This window comes from Podarcis vaucheri (assembly GCF_965113315.1).
Source record: "Podarcis vaucheri genome assembly, chromosome: 7".
In the NCBI taxonomy this organism is placed as follows: Eukaryota; Metazoa; Chordata; class Lepidosauria; order Squamata; family Lacertidae; genus Podarcis; species Podarcis vaucheri.
The window spans coordinates 91,985,168-92,004,960 of NC_138765.1; the positions used below are offsets into that span (position 1 = coordinate 91,985,168).

A 19,793-nucleotide genomic window follows, 5' to 3' on the forward strand; every position below is an offset into this window, starting at 1 on the left:
GAGGCCGCATTCCAGGCAGTCAAGGACTTGCTTGTCTCAAACTCTGTCTTGGCACACTTCGACGAGAGGCTGCCGGTGGTGCTAGCATGTGACGCCTCACCCTATGGCATTGGCGCTGTCCTGGGGCACCAACTCCCGGATGGAAGAGAGGTACCGGTGGCGTACTTTTCCCAGACACTCAACGCAACCGAGCGGAACTACTCGCAAATCGACAAGGAGGGTCTGGCAATCGTGAAGGGAGTAAAAAAATTCCATGATTTCTTGTACGGGCGGCCCTTCACCGTGGTGACTGACCACAAGCCGTTGCTTGGCTTGTTTGCCCCTGAAAAGCAGACCCCCCAAGTGCTGTCTCCTCGCGTCCTCAGGTGGTCAATTTTCCTTGCCAGCTACCAGTATGCACTGATTCACCGCCCTGGGAAGGCGATGGGCCATGCGGACGCCCTCAGCAAGCTACCACTACCGGAAACTGGCCCCGACCCAGCACCTGCACAAGAGGTTATGAGCCTGGAGCTGCTTCCCGACCGCCCCATTCAGGCACAAGAAGTTGCCCACCATTCCAAGAAAGATAGGGTCATCTCCCGGGTCCTGGACTGGGTGTGGAGGGGATGGCCCAGCAGCAGCCCCGGGCCAGAATTCGCCGGCTACACAACCCGCAAACATGAACTGTCGGCCCACAAGGGGTGCCTGTTATGGGGAAGCAGAGTCGTTGTTCCCCAGCCCCTCCGCAAAAGGGTCCTCACAGCCCTACACGAGACACACCCAGGGGTAGTAAGAATGAAGGCCCTTGCCAGGAGTTATGCGTGGTGGCCGGGGATCGACGGAGAGATAGAGGCCTGGGTCAAACACTGCCAGGCCTGCCAAGAATCCCGCCCAGATCCCCCAAGGGCCCCAGTCCAGTCCTGGGAGTCCGCCCGAGCACCATGGTCACGCCTACATGTGGACTTCGCTGGCCCCTTTCAGGGGAAAACATTCTTCATAGTGGTGGACTCCTACACCAAATGGCTGGAAGTCGCACTGGTACCGTCCACTTCCACATCCGCAGCCATCCGGGTACTACGCAGGCTGTTTGCAACCCACGGGCTCCCTGACACTCTCGTCTCAGACAACGGGGCTGTATTTACGTCAGGAGAATTCCAAACCTTCACAGCGCAGAATGCCATCCGCCACATCCGTTCGGCGCCGTTCCACCCTGCCACCAATGGCCAAGCAGAACGCATGGTGCGGACCACCAAGGACACCCTTCGCCGCATGACGCAAGGGGACTGGGAGTACCGCCTTGCCACATTCCTTCTAGCACAGCACAGCACCCCCAGCTCAACGACTGGCCGGAGCCCCGCTGAACTACTAATGGGTCGGCGCCTTGCAATCAGATTGGACCGCCTTCACCCTGATAGAGCTCAGGATGAGGTAGTGGTGGGGGAAGGCAGGAACCCCCGGACCTTCGAGGCCCAGGACCCAGTGTACGCAAAGAATTTTGGGGCAGGCCCAGCATGGGTACCCGCCACAGTCACCAGGGTCACTGGCCCAGTGTCGTACGAGGTGCTAACGGATGGGGGGCAATGCTGGCGCCGCCACTGCGACCAGATACGGCGACGATTCCCGGGAGAAACCCAGGAGGAGGACAGGTCAGAGGAGTCCCAAGGGAACAGCGGGGCAGTGAGGCCCATAGAGCAGGAGGGGCCAGCTGGAGAGGCAGAATCAGTAAATACAGAGAGGACCCATGAGGCCGAAAGGACACCAGAACCAGAACCACGATTGAGCGAGCCGGTTGCACCAGACCAAACAGCCCCATCACAGCCAGCAACCTTGGAACACGAGCCAGAACCTGAACCCCGGACCAGGGAACACCCCAGGCCGCAACGCACACGTAGGCCGCCGGCATACCTTGAGGACTATGAATGCGACCTCCCGGGCAGGACTGGAACTTAGAGGGGAGGGGTGTTATGTACTGAGAACAATAGGATCCAAATTGCAGCAGTCTGATTAGTCCTAGAACAATAGGATTCAGAATGCAGCAGTCTGATTGGTCCTAGAACAATGCAGCAGTATGATTGGTTGGCAGGAACCACCCAATCCTGCTCCAGATAGAAGTGAATCCACAACCTGATTGGCTTACAGTAGAATTCCGGAATTAGCCAATCATGTGCAGCCCATTGTGTAAATAATGTATATAAAGCAGATACTGTGAGGGGACATTCATTCATTCCTCCTCACCACTATGAGCTGAATAAAGAGCATGAAATCACTTTGCGACTCTGAGTATATTTCACCAAGTAAAAAGACCATTGTCATTTTAATGTTTGCAAGTTCTCAGGTCATCTTCAGGCTTAAAGCATGGGGTGTTTTTGACCCTCAACCCCCTCATTAGCTTCTTGACAAAGACACTACTAAAGCCTAGCAAGTCTCTGCCGACAAAAGTTTAGACTGGAGCTACTGAGCAGCTCAGGTTTAAACAAACTGTACCCTGATGTGCAAAGAGTCTCCCTGAAGTCTCCCAAGAAGAGCTTTGAAGGATTTTGAAGGTCATCTTTGAATTAGCTTGCAAAACCTACTTTGCAAAGCGCTCTGCTGTAATCCAGCTTGTTCTTAGGAAATGCCTCCGGAACCAAACACCGCATGCTCACCTACAATCTCTTGCTCACTACAAATTCATTCACAAATATAAATCCCCAAACTGTAATCAGTCCTAATGCTTGGTTTCTGGCATGTTTTCTCAACAGCTCTTTCTCCCTGGTAATTCTGGTTTCCCATTACACGAATGTTGTTTGTTATGCTGAGGTCTTCCAAAAGCCCTGGCGTCATATTGCTGCGATACTGATTTATGATAACAAATGAAGCAGATTTGCACTCAGTCACACAGGCCTGTCAAGGCCAGCGCTGTCAATTACCCTTCCAGCTCTCTGTGTTCCAGTTATAATCCTTTCAGCTGGAGACGGCAGCAGCCACAGGGGGATTCAGGGTAGGGGCCCGGCTGCTGAGCTATGCCCCCGCTTTGCGGAAAGTCCACATATCCCCGGACTCTTTCTGGACAAATGATCTCTCCAAGGAAAACCAGTTCCTAAAACCATCAATAATTCACTTTTAAACAGCGGCTAAAGGAAATATTGCCCTTGAACCAAAAGTGGGACTCATAATAATAAATTATAATAATATTTTTTTATTTATACCACTGTGCCACTGTATTCTGCTCTGGTCAGACCTCACCTGGAGTACTGTGTCCAGTTCTGGGCACCACAATTCAAGAAGGACACTGACAAACTGGAACGTGTCCAGAGGAGGGCAACCAAAATGGTCAAAGGCCTGGAAACAATGCCTTATGAGGAACGGCTAAGGGAGCTGGGCATGTTTAGCCTGGAGAAGAGGAGGTTAAGGGGTGATATGATAGCCATGTTCAAATATATAAAAGGATGTCACATAGAGGAGGGAGAAAGGTTGTTTTCTGCTGCTCCAGAGAAGCGGACACGGAGCAATGGATCCAAACTACAAGAACAAAGATTCCACCTAAACATTAGGAAGAACTTCCTGACAGTAAGAGCTGTTCGACAGTGGAATTTGCTGCCAAGGAGTGTGGTGGAGTCTCCTCTTTTGGAGGTCTTTAAGCAGAGGCTTGACAACCATATGTCAGGAGTGCTCTGATGGTGTTTCCTGCTTGGCAGGGGGTTGGACTCGATGGCCCTTGTGGTCTCTTCCAACTCTAGGATTCTATGATTCTACATAGTCCTGACTCAATCTCTGTTGCCATCTGTAAAATGGGTAGCTGCTTAGCATGTCAGCCATATAACTCTTGCAAGAATTGATCACACCCCTAAATAGAATGCTCTCATGTTTTCTAACTGAAAAATATATGCCTAATTCAATTCTAAAAGGTATCTCTCCAAACAACCAGAGTACGCTCCGCATCAATTTGGCTTGAACTGATTCATCTGGCGATGGGGAATTCATGAACAATATACAGCAACACGTTTTACCCGGGACCCGCAGCTCCTTGTGTACGGCAAATGCAGTAATGTGAGATTGACTAGCATCAAGTTAAGAATAAATAAACGGTGGCATCACTTAGAGCTCAGACAATAGCTCCCTGTGGGATTGGAGTGTGCCAAAAGTTATTTTGGGGCCAACCTGAAGTCACGCTCAGCGGATGTTATTCTGAACTTAGGAACTCCCTGGAGCCATGCGGTTGGGAGCGGACTGAGCTGTGCAGCAGCTGGCAATTGCTTGGACTCATCAAATGTCAGACTCTGCCAGGAATGAATCTGAGCTACGTCTCCACAGTGCGCAGCCGCAGAATGGGATTTTCAGCGCCCAGATTCAGCCTTCAGACATGCAAAATAAGGAGCAAGAAAGAAAGTGCCCCTGAGCTTGTCCTGTTTGCTTCTCTCTCCACTCCTGGGATTGGAAAGAGAGCAAGCAGGGGCAAAGTGCTAGCTTACTTTCATGTTCAATTTATGCCCTATCATATACTTATAAAAAGATTTTATTGAAGCAAATAAAACAAGTCAATACAATAAAAATAATAGAAGTACAAAAAAGCAGCACAGTATATCTGGAAGAGACTTAATATAAGGTTGGTAAAGTACTTAAACCCATTAGGAAAGCCAAATTTGACATCGTATTGTGGAAAGGAAGTGCTGTGTGTTGGTATTTGCTGTATATAAAATCCCACCAAACAACATATAATTTTTCAGGGTCTCCCAAGCCTTTGGAAATACACATAATTTATGAGTCATTTCTTGCAGTTATTGCTAAGCTCCACATATTTATATACCAAAGCAAAAGTTGCAAATTCTGTAAGGTTTTCCATTTGGAGGCAACTGAGATTCTGGCAGCCGCCAGCATCCGTGTCAAGAGTTCCTGAGAGCTGAAACCTTTGGAACAGCCCAGATGAGTGGACCCATATGCAGGTCAACCATCACTGATTGTGAGTAATTTGCAAATGGCTTGCTGAAGAAGAAAGGGGGAAAGAATACTTTGCTCCCATCCACAGATGAAAGGAAAACGAGCCAGCAGCTTAGCAGTGTCACTGCAAAGCACTAGGCCTTTGTTTTTGTTTTTTTTAATATTTATTAAAGATTTTAAACATTAAATTCACATATAACGCCCTCACCCAACTACAACACACAAAAAATAAAAAAGAAAAAACAACAACAAGGGTAACGTATAATAACAAACACACCACAAAATCAAATGTCCAACATCCATCTTTTCTTAAGCTTTTGGACTTCCTCACATCTCCCATTTCTGCGTTCCCAGTTATAGAATTATAAACAGCAATTTATCACCTTATTTCAACACTTATTTTGTAATTTTCCAATATTATGTCCCCGACTTTAAGCATTGTTATCAAATAGTTAAATACTTAATTTAGACATAATGTTATTCCAAAGTTTATCTTATTTCTCAGATCTCACTTATTCTCATACTTCTTTCAACTAAGTTGCTGGTGCCGTGTTGTTTCCAGTCCTGCATCTTTCTTTCTTGTGTATTCCATTTTAACAGCAAGTTGTACATTTTTGAAAGTACCTTAGTCTTAGGTTCTAACAGTTCTGTTTCTAGTTTCGATTTTTCCACCTGGAATCCTATCTTTTTATCCAAATTAAAAACCTCCTTAATCTGAGCATAATGTAGCCAATCTCACACTTTATCCTTTAATTTCTCCAAACTCTGCAATCTCCAAGGATCTCCATCTTTTTCTAGTATTTCCCAATATTTTGGCAGCAAAGCGCTAGGCCTTTGAAAGCTTCACTGTGACCACTGGTGCAAGCAGAGGAACTGAGCAAGAGCAGAAGGGTGGAGAAGGTCTGGCTCTGGCCTGCTGGCTGGATCCATTTCCTCTCACCCTGGTCTGGATCATGCTTTTCATTGTGATTAAGAACCTAATGCACTTAGAGAGCTTCCATATGTGCCTGACAGAAACATTTATACAGGCATAGGAGTAGAGTTGATGCTATTAGGAATCCCCCGCCTGCTGCTTTCCTTCTCGGCAGCTGACTTCCAATTAACCACCTTTCTGCAGAAGAGAAGCCAAGTCTTCCTTGTAGCTCTCCTGGGTCAAGAGAAGTACTGAGTTACATGAGCCATGACCACTTCTCACAGCTGCTGCTGCTCTGCATCTTTGAATGGTTGGTGCTAAAAGCCATTCAAACACATGCAGGAAGGAAGCTGCTGACACTCTGATAGCAAGTTGTCACCAAAATAGAAATATATGCCCAGTTAGCAAGTCATTTTGTAAATATATTATCCAAATCTTCTCTCCCGCTCCCCCCGCAATCTGCAGAATATTTAATTTACAGCAACATTCATTCATTCATTGCATTTATATCCCACCTTCTCCGTTAAGCAGCTCAAGGTGGTGTACACAGTCCCCCCCCCTCCTATCCAGGTACGTTAGGCTGAGAGGAAGTGATTGGCCCAAGGTGACCCAGCGAGCTTCATGGTGGGGATTTGAATCCTGGTATCCCAGGTCTTAGTCCAACATTCTAACCACTACATCACACTGGAACACCACAAGAAACCATTCTGAAAAGTTATAGGAACAAAGATTTATTGAGTATAAGGGCTCATTCACACCAGTGGCGTAGTGTGGGTTGTAAGCATCCAGGGCAAGGCAAGTATTGCACCCCTAACCCATGTTAGGGGCCAGCAGCTTCCTCTATAGAGCCAGGATCAGTTTCCCTTTACAGAGATACTTGGGGGGTGGGGGTGGGAGAGAGCAGGACGACGGCGAGGACTCTCATTCTCCTTGGCACTGCTCCCTTACCCCACCTCTCTCTTCTGATTGGTCTGCGGCTGATAACCCACTTGTCGTCTTATTCCATGTTGCCTCTGGCACCACCAGCAGCACCAGCTGGCAAGGGGGAAGCGGTGTGGGGTGGAGCTTCTTGGCCCCATCTGCTGATAGGCTAGGAAGAAGGGGCAATAGCTTGGCAACCTCCCCAAGTGGCAGTTGCGTTGCCACATGAGCGTTGAGCATGGCGGAGAGCAGGACAGAGGGTTGGTCAGCAGCGGGTATCTTTCTAAAGTGGAGGGTTCCCTAGCAACTGGGCATCGCCAACATCTGCTCCTCAGTTTGCCCGCATGAACTTTGGGAGATTTTCTGTGTGAAGGAGAAAGCACACTATTTTTTATTGGTTATTACTACTTTCTTTTCTTTTGAAATTTTGCATCCCTAAGAACTTTGTGTCCAGGGCAACTGCCTCCATGGCCGTGCCCACACTACGCCACTGATCCCCACTTCCCTTTATTCTGCTATTGCTCTGAGATTTCTAGGCAGGTTTTTCTTTTGTCCTGCCACTTTCCCTGGGAAAATCAGCTCTTTATAGCTGAATCGGAACAAACATCAATCTGCAGAAAATGTGGTTGATGATTGTTTTCCCAGGGAAAGTGGCAGGATAAAAGAAAAACTTCCTGGATCCATGCCTAGAAATCGCAGGACAAATGGGAGTGTAGATGATCCCTAAGTGTCAGAAATGCAAGATAGCTCTTCCTAGAAAACAGGAATTGTTATGTACTGAAGTTCTCACCCTGGGCCAGCAGGGGGATACTGTAGATAGTTTTCACTCAGGTCCACGTCAGTTATTTTAGGCGGGAAACCCTGGGTTGTTGTTGCTACAATGTTGACAGCCGGCTGCCTATAAAAGCAGGTCGGCTGAGCTGTTTGCTGTTGAGTTCTGTCCAGCTTACAAATAAAGAGCTGCTCTGGAGAAATCGCTGTGTCGTCTGCTATGTTCGCCCACAACTTAACAGGAATCCCCGAGGCCAAAGTACTGGTGTGATGAATAAGCTTGCCATGGGTGTCTTTTCACCTCCACAGAAACCTTAAAAAGCCGCCATGCAGTCAACCAGTCACCTCACAAAAACTGATTGCACTTTCATACAAAACCCCATGAGTAGCTGTGGTAATAAACCAGGTTCTCCACCCTGAAATGGTTCTAAATTAGGAATTGTCACAAACAAAAATCCACTGAATTATACCCTAGTAACTCAGTCTACCAAAGGTGAAAGGTGATACTGTGTCATGCTTTGTTATTATTTTAGGCTATCTATTAAGCCTGCAAAGCTGCAGAGTGAGAGGAAAATACCACAGCATAACTTAATCAAGTTGTTTGGCAATCACAAAATAGCACACTACAGATTAGTCTAGATGTGTTCTTTTTCATTTTGCAAATGAAAAGGGAGGAGGACAACTTAATTGCAGCAAGCTGCAAACGGTGGAAGCTCTCTCTTCCCAGGCTGAAACCATTTGATCATCTAATAAAATTGGGACAGATTAGACTTCAGTTTGAAAAACGGGGGGATAAATGTTAAAAGGCAGTGGCACTAAATAACCAAGATCATCAGGGGATGGCAAAATGGAGCTAATTTGCAGTGACATCCACAGGCGTTTCACTGCATGTGTTGGAAAAGAGCTTTAAAGAGAATGCCCTTTGAAGAGAAAAAGGATGCAACTCTGCCTCTCTTTTACTAGGGGAGGGGAAAGAGAGGTTGTCTGAGACATTTCCACCCACAGACCTGCTCAACAGACACCTTTATCAAATGCCCTGACCTTTTAGATATACAGGCAGTGGCCTGTTTTGTTTTGCTTGTTTACTTGGTGAGACATCGCTCATCAAATGTCAATGCGATGGAGAAACATCACGAAGTCAAAGGCCATAATAACTAGGAAGACTGGTGAACACAGTTCACAGATGCTGCTCTAATCTAAAGTCTCTGTGCTTGAAAATTTTCACAATCTTCTCTATGTCAGCATTTTAGATCTCACAGGAGGCCAGTGATTAGACATAATTTACTGCAGAGGCCATCTAGGTCACCCAGTACAGTGGTGCCCCGCAAGATGAATGCCTCGCAAGACGGAAAACTCGCTAGACGAAAGAGTTTTCCGTTTTGGAGATGCTTCGCAAAACGAATTTCCTATGGGCTTGCTTCGCAAGACGACAATGTCTTGCGAGTTCCTGCTGGGGTTTTTTCCTTCCCCCCCTTTTTCTAAGCCGCTAAGCCGCTTATCAGCTGATCCGATCAGCAGATAAGCCGCTAAAAGCCGCTAATAGCGCTAATCCGCTAATCCGTCAATGGGTTTGCTTCGCAAGACAAAAAACCGCTAGACAAAGAGAATCACAGAACGGATTCTTTTCGTCTTGCGAGGCACCACTGTACCTACTTCAACCAACTAATCCTTTGGCTCAAGACAGTTGGCTGAAGTTCAGTTGGTACTTGATGTTTATCATATTTGCAGGTGACACCAAACTGGAGGGGTAGCTGATAGCTCAGTAAATAAAATCAGGATTCAAGATGACCGTAACAGATTGGAGAACTGGACGTAAGCTAACAAAATGAATTTCCGTGGGGACGAATGTAAGGTTAGGCAGGAAGAACCAGATGCACAAATATAGGATGGGGGACACCAGGCTTACTAGCAGTTCATGTGAAAAGGATCTAGGGGTCTTAGTAGACCACAAGCTTAACATGAGTCAACAGTGTGATGCAGCAGCAAAAAAACACTAATGCAATTCTAGACTGCATCAACAGGAGTATGGTGTCCAGAAACCCACATTCTGTATGCAGTACAAGGGCAAAATGAGTGGGTGGTTAGCTCTTTTGATGGAGATTGCTAGGAAAGCCTAGGAGCTGTAGGACTGGCTACACATGCCAGGGTTTGCAATCCTGCATAAGACATAGACTTGGCAACACAGCAAAACTAACCACAGTGGTGGTGGTGAGTCGAAGGTCCCCTGTGCCCAAGAAGCTGTTCATCTTAAGGACTGGACCTGTACACAGGACACATGAATTGCAGGACCAGTGGAAGCAGGAAGAGAGTCGGCAGCAGCAACATCTTCTGAGATGGAGAGAGGGAAGAAGCTGGTGACAGGGCAAGGAAGATGAACAGAGGTTGTAACTGGCTCAAGGCAACAGATGTATATATGATGTCTTATATGTGGTGAGATCAAACACGCGAGAAGCTTCAAGATGTAGAATAGGAAGTCCCTGTTTTCATCAGAGAAATGTTGGATGGTATGTAAGCCTGTGGGATTTATAGGCCTGGAGACTCTACTTTGGGTGGTTCCCCAGCGACTGCTGCTTTGACAATATAAAGCTGACTGGAACATCACAACTGGTGTGGTTAATTGAAGAAAACCCATCACACTTATCTTCTATGAATCTGTCCTATCTTCTTTTAAAGTTGTCCAGTTTTTGAGAAGGGAAATTGATTGCATGTGTACTATACTGCATTTTCATAATAGATGCATAATGTATCCAAATGCAACCTTGGAACAAAAAGTTTCTGTATATCCCCACCTTCTAGTGGAATGCCAGCCAGTCAGCCATGCCCTCCTCCAGGTTATCTATTCCACCAGCACCATGGGTTTTCCGTATAAGCTGCTGAACATGCTTTACCTTCATTGGGCTGTTTCCCTCCCCCCCAATACACACTCTTTGTAGGTGTTTATTTGTACTTTTGCAGACTTCAGGGTTCCTCTCGCCAGTGCTGGATTTAGCAGAATGTAGGCAGTTTCCCCGCACAGGTGCCAAGCCGAGGGAGCTCAAAATAATAACAACAAATAAATAAATATTATGAAAATAAGAAATATTTAGGAGGAGTGCCAAAGGTTGTCCTGCCTCAGGACATCATATTACCAAAATCTGCACCTGCTCTGACCATGCCTATACCACCATCTTATTTCTTGATGGCTCTGTTTTGACTACATAGCCAGTGGCACTCACCACCCGACTTGCAACTGGGTTTCAAATTTTATTGCTTTTGTGCTATTTTAGCACTGCTTTGCTTGATAACTGGTAGTTTTTCAGTGGGTTTTCTTTCCTGCTTTTTTAATATATTGCTATGCTGTTTTGCAAGCATTTGTAGAAAAGCAGGATGAAAATAATAAAAAGAACAAATGAATGCATACGATAATGAGAGCTTTTCTATCTGCATTGTTACATGATTGTGCTGTCATAACACCCCCCTTCCCCTTTGGATTGTTTGGTGGGTTGGCGTATATTGTTTTAGAGGTTAAAGTTTAGACACAGAAGTGGAAACAACAGGCTGGATGCAAAACTCACCCTCGTTGAAAAAGCCAGAGGCTTCGGACTCCATGCCCCCAGAATCTTCCTTAGCTGATATGATGCTGAATGACAGGGCTGGGAGTTGGAGGGGACTTTGGAAGGAGGTCATGAAAGTAGCACTGGTTAGAAGGGATGGGGGGGGGAGGGAAGACATTTGTTCTTTTGCTGCTGTCGGTTATCCTCGTGGCATTTTTGCAATATTTATTAGGAATATTTCTTTAGAGGGGAGTAATAGTCTCTTTATTTACAAATAGCCGCAGCCTCATACCCAACATTGCTCAGTAATTCTAAGATACAAAACAAAACAAATCAGTGCCATTTTGAAATGTTCAGTCCATCATCGCAATTCAAAATGGGATCCAATTGTATCCAAACACAGGCATAAAACCAGCTCCTTGTTCTCAGGAACCATCATGCAAAAGATACTTACAATGATGTGGGTTTCTGGGGTCTGGATGATGCCCAATCCTTCCAATTCTTGGAGTCCTTCACCCAGGGAGGGTTAGAATCTAACAGAGGAGGTTGCTGAGCTAGTCAGCTAAGTTTTCTAGTAAGACAATTACCTTATCTGGCCACTTATATGCCCTCATCAGCACCCAAAAGGAGCTCACTTGCAAGAGCTGCAACTAAGTGATGGGGCCCTCCAGGCTAATGGGTGGGCCTTTCCTCCATCCTGCACCACCTAGCTGCTAACTAGGAGAACAATGGCATGCATAGCATGTGGGGGCCAAGCTGGAAGCAGGCTGGAGGATGGAGAAACGGATACCTGCTTGCTCTGTGCTGGATCCAAAGCTGCGACTAATGGAGAAGCAACATCTTTTGGGGTGTTAATGCTGTGAGTCCCTCCACCTGATGCTCAGGTTATAGATATTTGTAAATGAAATCATACATCCTAAAGACACCGCAGTCTCCGCTGACCTTCAGTCCAAGGAAAGTGAACTTGAGTACCGTATTTTTTGCTCTATAAGACGCACCAGACCATAAGACGCACCTAGTTTTTGGAGGAGGAAAACAAGAAAAAAATATTCTGAATCCCAGAAGCCAGAACAGCAAGAAAGCAGCTATCCCTCTTGCTGTTCTGGCTTCTGGGATAGCTGTGCAGCCGGCATTTGCGCCATAAGACCCACACACATTTCCCCTTCCTTTTTAGGAGGGGAAAAGTGAGTCTTATAGAGCAAAAAATACGTAAGTGCCTGAAACAGCTGGATTCTGTCTCTGCTTGGAGAGTGGGGTGGCATGGAACAATATCTCAAGAGGTGTCCGAATGCAAAGCGAACAGATGAACAACTTTCCAAAATATAAGGTAGACTAAGTGGATGGACAAGGCATGGGCTCCTCCAAGGCTGCAGATCCACCACTGTGAATCAGCTGGCTTCTGAATGCAGCCTTCATACTCCCACCCTATGCATCACTGGATGCCCACAGTGAAGCAGGCACAATTTGCTCATGCCCCACACTATGACGTGCGAACACGGCGCTTTGTGTAACTTGTTCTATTTTATTGGAAATATAACACCTTGTTCCATTAAAAATGACTGCATGAATAAACCCTGCTTTACTCAGAACATTTCAAAAATTATGGCTGTCATCCAATTAGAGAAATAGTGGTCTCTTGATTGTATGAATTATTGAATTTGCATATGTGTAAAATAGTCTGAAGGGAGGAAAAATTGTTTTTCTAGATTTGCTGTCACCTTGGAAGATGAGAGCAAAGCTTGCCCTCTGCTAAGATGACGACAAATCTAACAAAAGAAAATACTTGTTTTTCTTCAGAGGGGGAGAGAGACAGCTTCTTGCCATCTGCAGTTTTTATAAGTAATGGTAGACAATAAAATAAAATCTGCTACCATTAATTGCAGATACCTGTTTTGTTGATTGAAAATGAATTGCACTAATTAAGGATGACAGTTCTCATTTTAATGTCCACAAAGCAGATTTCCCAGTCCTGGAAAGCACAGGAACTACACCACACAGGTTCTCACAGATGGCATGGAAAGGTTTAAATACAAAGAAAAGGCCTCCAGGCTTGGAAGTTTGCTTTGTCCACAGAGCCTGGAAGGAAGGCAGGAGCGATCCTGATGGGTTTCACAGAAACCATGACCTGCTCCGGCTGGCAAGGATCTGCACTGAGACGAAAATTTAGCAGCCACAATAACTCAGCTGTGGAACACAGGAAGCTGCCTTATACAGAGTCAGACCTTCCAGGTGGAAAAATCAAAATTAGAAACAGAATTGTTAGAACCCAAAACTAAGACTTTGTCAAAGATGTATAACCTGCTGTTGAAATGGAATACTCAGGATGAAACGGTGAAATCTGTGATGATTAAATGGGCACAAGACGTTGGACATAACATAATGATGGCTGACTGGGAACAGTTATGGACCACAGGTATGAAGTTTACGGCATGTAATGCCTTAAGAGAGAATATTATGAAAATGATATACAGGTGGTACATAACCCCAGTCAAGCTTGCAAAAATCTACCATTTGCCTGATAACAAATGTTGGAAATGTAAAGAAACTGAAGGTACATTCTTTCACCTTTGGTGGACGTGCCCAAGGATTAAGGCTTTCTGGGAGATGATATATAATGAATTGAAAAAGGTATTTAAATATACCTTCTTGAAGAAACCAGAGGCCTTTCTTCTGGGCATTGTCGGCCAATCCGTGTTAAAGAAGGACAGAACTTTCTTTATGTATGCTACAACAGCAGCAAGAATACTTATTGCAAAGTATTGGAAGACACAAGACTTATCCACTCTGGAAGAATGGCAGATGAAAATGATGGACTACATGGAATTGGCGGAAATGACTGGCAGAATCTGAGACCAGGGAGAAGAGTCGGTGGAAGAAGATTGGAAGAAATTTAAAGACTATTTACAGAAATATTGCAAAAATAATGAATGTTAGAATGATGTTGGATTGAAGTTAAGTGGTTTCTAGCTGTAATGGTTTAAAAGAATATGGAAAAATTGGATTTTTAATAGGTAAAAATTTAATGTTATAATATATTAAGATTAAAGATCAGGATAATAAGGAGGGAAAGGAATTGCTGAACTAATAAATTGAACTGGAATACAAAAAAGGAAGGTATGAGGAGGTCCGGGAAACAAGTAAATGAAAGATAAGTGACGAAAAGATGGAATTATTTTCAACTGTTTTTTATTTTGTATTTTTTCTTTTTTTTTCTTCATTATGTAATATTGTGAAAACTTCAATAAATATTTATATACAGAGTCAGACCACTGGCCCATCGAGCTCAGCACTGTCTACCCAAACTTGCAGCAGCTCACCAGGATTTCAGGCTGTCTCTCTTGGAGAGGCTGGAACCTGGGAACTTCTGCTTGCAAAACCTCTCCAGCTGTGGTTAAGGGGACAACTCTGGCATTCCAGGTGGAAGCCAAGAAGGTCTGTATTCTGCCTACCTTACGTCCTGCCTCCAAGTGCCAGGGTAGTCACTGAACTGATCAGATTTCCTCCTCCTGGTCAGCTGGTCTTCAAGGTACATCCATAAGCATTTCAGATCCCATTTATCTTCCTATAGACCAGGCATGTCCAAAGTCCAGCCTGGGGGCCTAATCCGGCCCACTTGTCGATTTAATCCAGCCCCTGTGGCAATTTATTTCCTGGTGTATAATTGTTTAAAAAGCTGCATAACTTCAGTCCTAAAAAAGTCAACAATTTTGGTGTTAAATCTTTTTTAAAAAGCTCAACAAACTTGGGTAGCCAGCTGTTGTTGGACTACAACTCCCATCATCCCTAGTTAGCAGGACCAGTGGTCAGGGATGATGGGAGTTGAAGTCCAACAACAGCTGGTTTGAGAAACATTGGATTAAAGGGAAGGGTTTGCTATTCAGAATGCATTGCAGCGAATAAAAGACCCTTTTGGGTCCCTTCCAACTCTACGATTCCATAATGTAGATGTATCCAAAGAGAACCAGCAGCTAAAAGCTAGTAAAATATGACCATGGAAGATGCTGCAGAGTGAATATGAATGCTGCCTTAGATTGTGTAACTTAGAGCTGTCAGTTCTTGGAGTAATGTTAATTTCTGCAGCCTCCCCCCCTCCCCCCTCCAATCTGTATCTGAAATTCTTTCAGCCACCTTGATTCTGGGACCCTACTGCCCAAGACATCTTACCTGTCCTTGGCATGTTGCAAACCTTTCTTTCTCAAGGACCCATGTAAAGTTTGGCTCTTAGCCAGTCAGACAACTTTCCCTTCCCTCACACAAATCTGACTACAAGCATTCTGACAGCTTTGTTCCCTGGAAACAAGCCCTCCAGACTGTCATACCAGCTCAGCCAGTCCATGTCAGAGGCTTCCCTAGCACAGTACCAATTATCAGCACAGGCAAAAATAAAGGAGGACACAGAGGAGTGAAGAATGCTACTTGGGGTCTCAGAAAAGAAAGACCTGGACTCTCATCTGAGCAACAGTAAAAAGCTACTGAAGTCAAGGAGGATTAAAAAAAAAAAAAACTTTATTCAAATTCTAACCTACATAATTCATTTTTTGTACTTGATTCCACCTCCGCTCCTGATTCTAATACACTCCCTTGGGGGAGAATGGAGATTGCCAAAAGGAAACATATCAATTTCCGGGGGCGAGTTGCTGTGCAGTAAATCAACAAGTTTTATGCTTTCATTGACCACCTTATTGACATGGCATCCAGTGCAGCCAGCTTTCTGCGTGAGAGAATGTGATACCTTAATTAAACCAATGGGTTTTCTAGATTTCAGCAAGTTATTAGCCTCAGTCTCTGCTTGGAGGCAGAGTGCGAATCTAATGCCTGTTATCAAGCTGGAGGCCTTCATCGTCACATCAACGAACAGATTATGCTTTGCATTCATAAATATGTAATGAAAGGACACTGCAATGACTTCAGCCTCCTCCACATGGCAGAGATGTTCTTCATCTTGTCCTCCGATCAAACTGAGGAAGTAATGAGTATGTGCAGGTCACAGCTGGGGGCATGTCATGAATTTCAACCCCAGAATGTCCTCATCTGTGTCTGTCTGAAGGGCTCCTACACTGCACTGGCCTTCCTGGTGACCTGCATCTAAAATCAAGGACCACAGATGGAAATTTCAAATCATTTGACATTGCTTTCAGATACAGGACTTTAACTACAGTCTGGTCACACATCCAACTCAGAATCAGCAAGCGATGAGAGAATTTCCTGAAGTGAGTGATGTATGTGGCATGAGGAATGTACTAGATCTATGCATGTTGAGACAAAATCCCCTTTGAGTTGAGTAAATAACTGTGCCAATTCACTTCAATAGAAGGTTTTCTTGTACAGTGGTACCTCAGGTTACTGACACTTCTGGTTACAGACGCTTCTGGTTACAGACTCCGCTAACCCAGAAATAGTACCTCAGGTTAAGAACTTTTCTTTAGGATGAGAACAGAAATTGCGCGGCAGCAGTGGGAGGCCCCATTAGCTAAAGTGGTACCTCAGGTTAAGAACAGTTTCAGGTTAAGAACAGACCTCTGGAACGAATTAAGTTTTTAACCCGAGGTACCACTGACAGGAGTTATGATGACATGACAGGAAACTGTGAAGCCAAGAGTTTTTTGATCCTATGTCACTTCCAAAAGTTACACCAAATTTCATATTTATTTGTGTTTGTGCAAATAATATTTTATAGAGAGCACAGGAGGAATGGGTGCAATGGTGTGCCAGTCTAGACCTCCATGGGGCTTATTTCTGCACATCAGCAAAGTTGGCATGATATATAATATCCCCCCAGTTGTTAAACTATTTTAGCTCTGGTACAAGTCTTGATCATAAATGTGTTCTGGAAGGGATAGGTAAATATTCTGACTTCTTAACACTTAATGCAAAGATCAGCATACTAATCTTGTGTTATCAGAAAATTTTTATTATCATCTCTCAAACAAAAGCACCATCCACATACTCTGTCACTTTCATTTCATGTAATAAACCAACCTCTCTCCTTTCCTCTTGTGCATGAACTTCTTGGGGCATAAGGTTAAGGGCAAACACGTATTCATAACAGACAAACACTCTAATTCCAGCAAAAAGATCCCAACCTCTCAGAAGTGTGTGTAGAAGTACAGACAGAAGCATAGAATTGTAGGGTCATCTAGTCTTTGAGTTCCAAGACACACATGTAGGTTCAGACATACAGCTTGTAGCATGGGCTGAATCTCATCTGTGAAGAAGTGTTTCATACCCATGTCATGATTCAAGCTCCTCATGAAATGAGCTTGAATAGCCCTGAACACCTGTCTTCAGGTACTTCAAGGTACCTTCCTATTTCTATTCTTCTTGGCTGCCATGCTAAACAAGCAGAGATTTTTTTAAAAAACCAAATGTGATTCAAATGAGATGTAGATTTTTCTTTTTTTAAAAAAACCAGCCTTCCTTTCAGAGCTGCCTTTGCCTGAAATGATCCCGCAATCAAAATCCTACAAGTTCTTGATCATGTTTCTATGAAATGAGTGCCAAGCTCTATCTCAATGCATACTTCTTGCCTGAATGGAACCTGTTTGTTGTGACGGCATCTCTCTCTCTCTCTCTCTCTCTCTCTCTCTCTCTCTCTCCAGTCGAATTGTGGGAGGGAGAGGGTGTCTCTCAAACCAGGATTTCCAGCAGACAGACTCCCACACCTTGCCTCATGCAACTCCACTGCTCTGTTCACCTACAAGCCTGAGAGGATGCCTGGTCTGGGTCCTGCCATATCTGTCAGCCTCAGCATTCAATCAGCTGACCCCAAGGGCCAGTCTCCAGGAACCTGGCTCTAGAAATCCAGGGCCTCAGAACCTGCCCTTCAAGCTAAACAACATATTGCTGTGGGATGTGAAACACAAGAGCAGTCAAGTACAACATTCCTAAAGTGAACATGTTTACACATGGGGAGGAATGTTTGTCCAGCCAGCAGGTAAACTTCCTGTTTCTTTCTGGGCTGGGACAGACTTCCTCTGCATGTGACTAGAGGTGGGCGTGGCCTCACCTGTGCAGGTAACGACAAAAGCACAGGCCAAGACAGCCATCTCTCTCTCTGTGACTACTTTCATCAAAGAAGCAACATCTGCTTAGCCAAAGATGCTCTCCAGCCAAGAGAGGACAAAGGGACTGTCTCCTTATGAGATAGCTTAGAAAAGTAACATACACCTGGAAACTAAGTCTGCCTTCTGGGATCTGATTGTGAACAGAATGTGAGTGAGTAAACTCTTTTTATAGAAGACTGTGCCGTGTCTTATCTTTTATGAGGGAATAAGGGGGAAATACCAGAACAGTTATTATAGAGGCTTTAGCGAGCCTGAGCAAACACATCTGCTGTGAGTTTTAAAAAGGGGGAATGTTACTCTGCTAAATTGTGAACGTGTTAACACAAGTTGGAAAGGCTATAATCAAACAATATATCCTCTCCTGCATCCCTGAACATTCCCACAATTGCCAATGCATGGACCCTGTCTACACCTGCCTCCTTTCCCTGACTGTTGCCTTGAATTGGGACCCACCTCATACTTTGAGCTCAGCTCTGCTCCTGGGCTCCCAGACCTCTACTACTGCTGTGCTGTTTATGAGAGCCAGTGTGGTGTAGCAGATAGATTAGGACCTGGGAGAGATCAGGGTTCGAATCCCCACTTGGCCATGCAGTTTCCTGGGTGGGTGACCTTAGGCAAATCACTGCCTCTTAGTCCAACCCACCTTACAGGGATGCTCTGGGGGTTGAATAAGGAAGGCGAGAACCCTGTGTGCCACTTTGAGCTCCTTAGGAGAAAGATGGTGGGGTATAAATGAAATAAATAAGTGTAGACACTCGCTACAATCAGAGCTGATGGTTAACACAAATGTGATTTCTGCTGAGATCTGGGAGCCTCCATAGCAGGGCAACAGACGTCTCCTGAAGAGCTGACTTGCAAGAGGTGCCCTCCTGGGTTATAGCTGTTTCTTCTACGTGCCATATATTTAGTTGATAACGGACACACTCCTGCTGCCTCACATCTTGACCTTGTTCCCGGCTCTCACTATGTAAGTGATACAACTGTACAGCTCGAATGGGTCCCAAGGGCCATCTAGTCCAACCGCCTGCAGTGCATGTGCCCCAGGCCCTGAGAATCATAGAATCCTAGAATCCTAGAATCCTAGAATCATAGAATCATAGAGTTGGAAGAGACCACAAGGGCCATCGAGTCCAACCCCCTGCCAAGCAGGAAACACCATCAGAGCACTCCTGACATATGGTTGTCAAGCCTCTGCTTAAAGACCTCCAAAGAAGGAGACTCCACCACACTCCTTGGCAGCAAATTCCACTGTCAAACAGCTCTTACTGTCAGCTCTCACATGTACTGCTCTCAAGCCAGGTGTCCCCCATCTTGTATTTGTGCCTCTCATTTTTTTTGCCCAAGTGCAATAGTTTACATTTCTCCCTGTTAAAATTCATCTTGTTTGGTTGTGCCCAGTTCTCTAATCTGTCAAGGTCCTTTTGAAGTGTGATCCTGTCCTCTGGGGTGTTAGCCACCCCTCCCAATTTGGTGTCATCTGCAAATTTGATCAAGATGCCCTTGAGTCCATCATCCAAGTCGTTGATAAAGATGTTGAATAAGACCCTTGTTCACTAGTCACTCTTCTCCAGGATGAAGAGGAACCATTGATGAGCACCCTTTGGGTTCGGTCAGTCAGCCAGTCAGTCAGTCAGTCAACCTGAGCTGTCTTTCTTTGGAACTTGATCTTGTCTCTTTGGCACTATCCCCTGCCTC

The 19,793-nt window shown here is 45.1% G+C and overlaps 1 protein-coding gene and 1 long non-coding RNA gene across 2 annotated transcripts in view; both read right to left on the bottom strand.

Annotated features, from left to right (window-relative positions):
• Positions 1-19,793, bottom strand: part of TACR1 (tachykinin receptor 1) — a 60,836-nt gene that overhangs the window by 12,680 nt on the left and 28,363 nt on the right. The window lies entirely within an intron of this gene.
• LOC309536577 lies at positions 12,954-14,725 on the bottom strand. Its single transcript, XR_014221639.1, has 2 exons — positions 14,302-14,725; positions 12,954-13,256 (listed from the first exon to the last, which is right to left on the bottom strand). It is a non-coding gene; the product is annotated as an uncharacterized lncRNA (long non-coding RNA).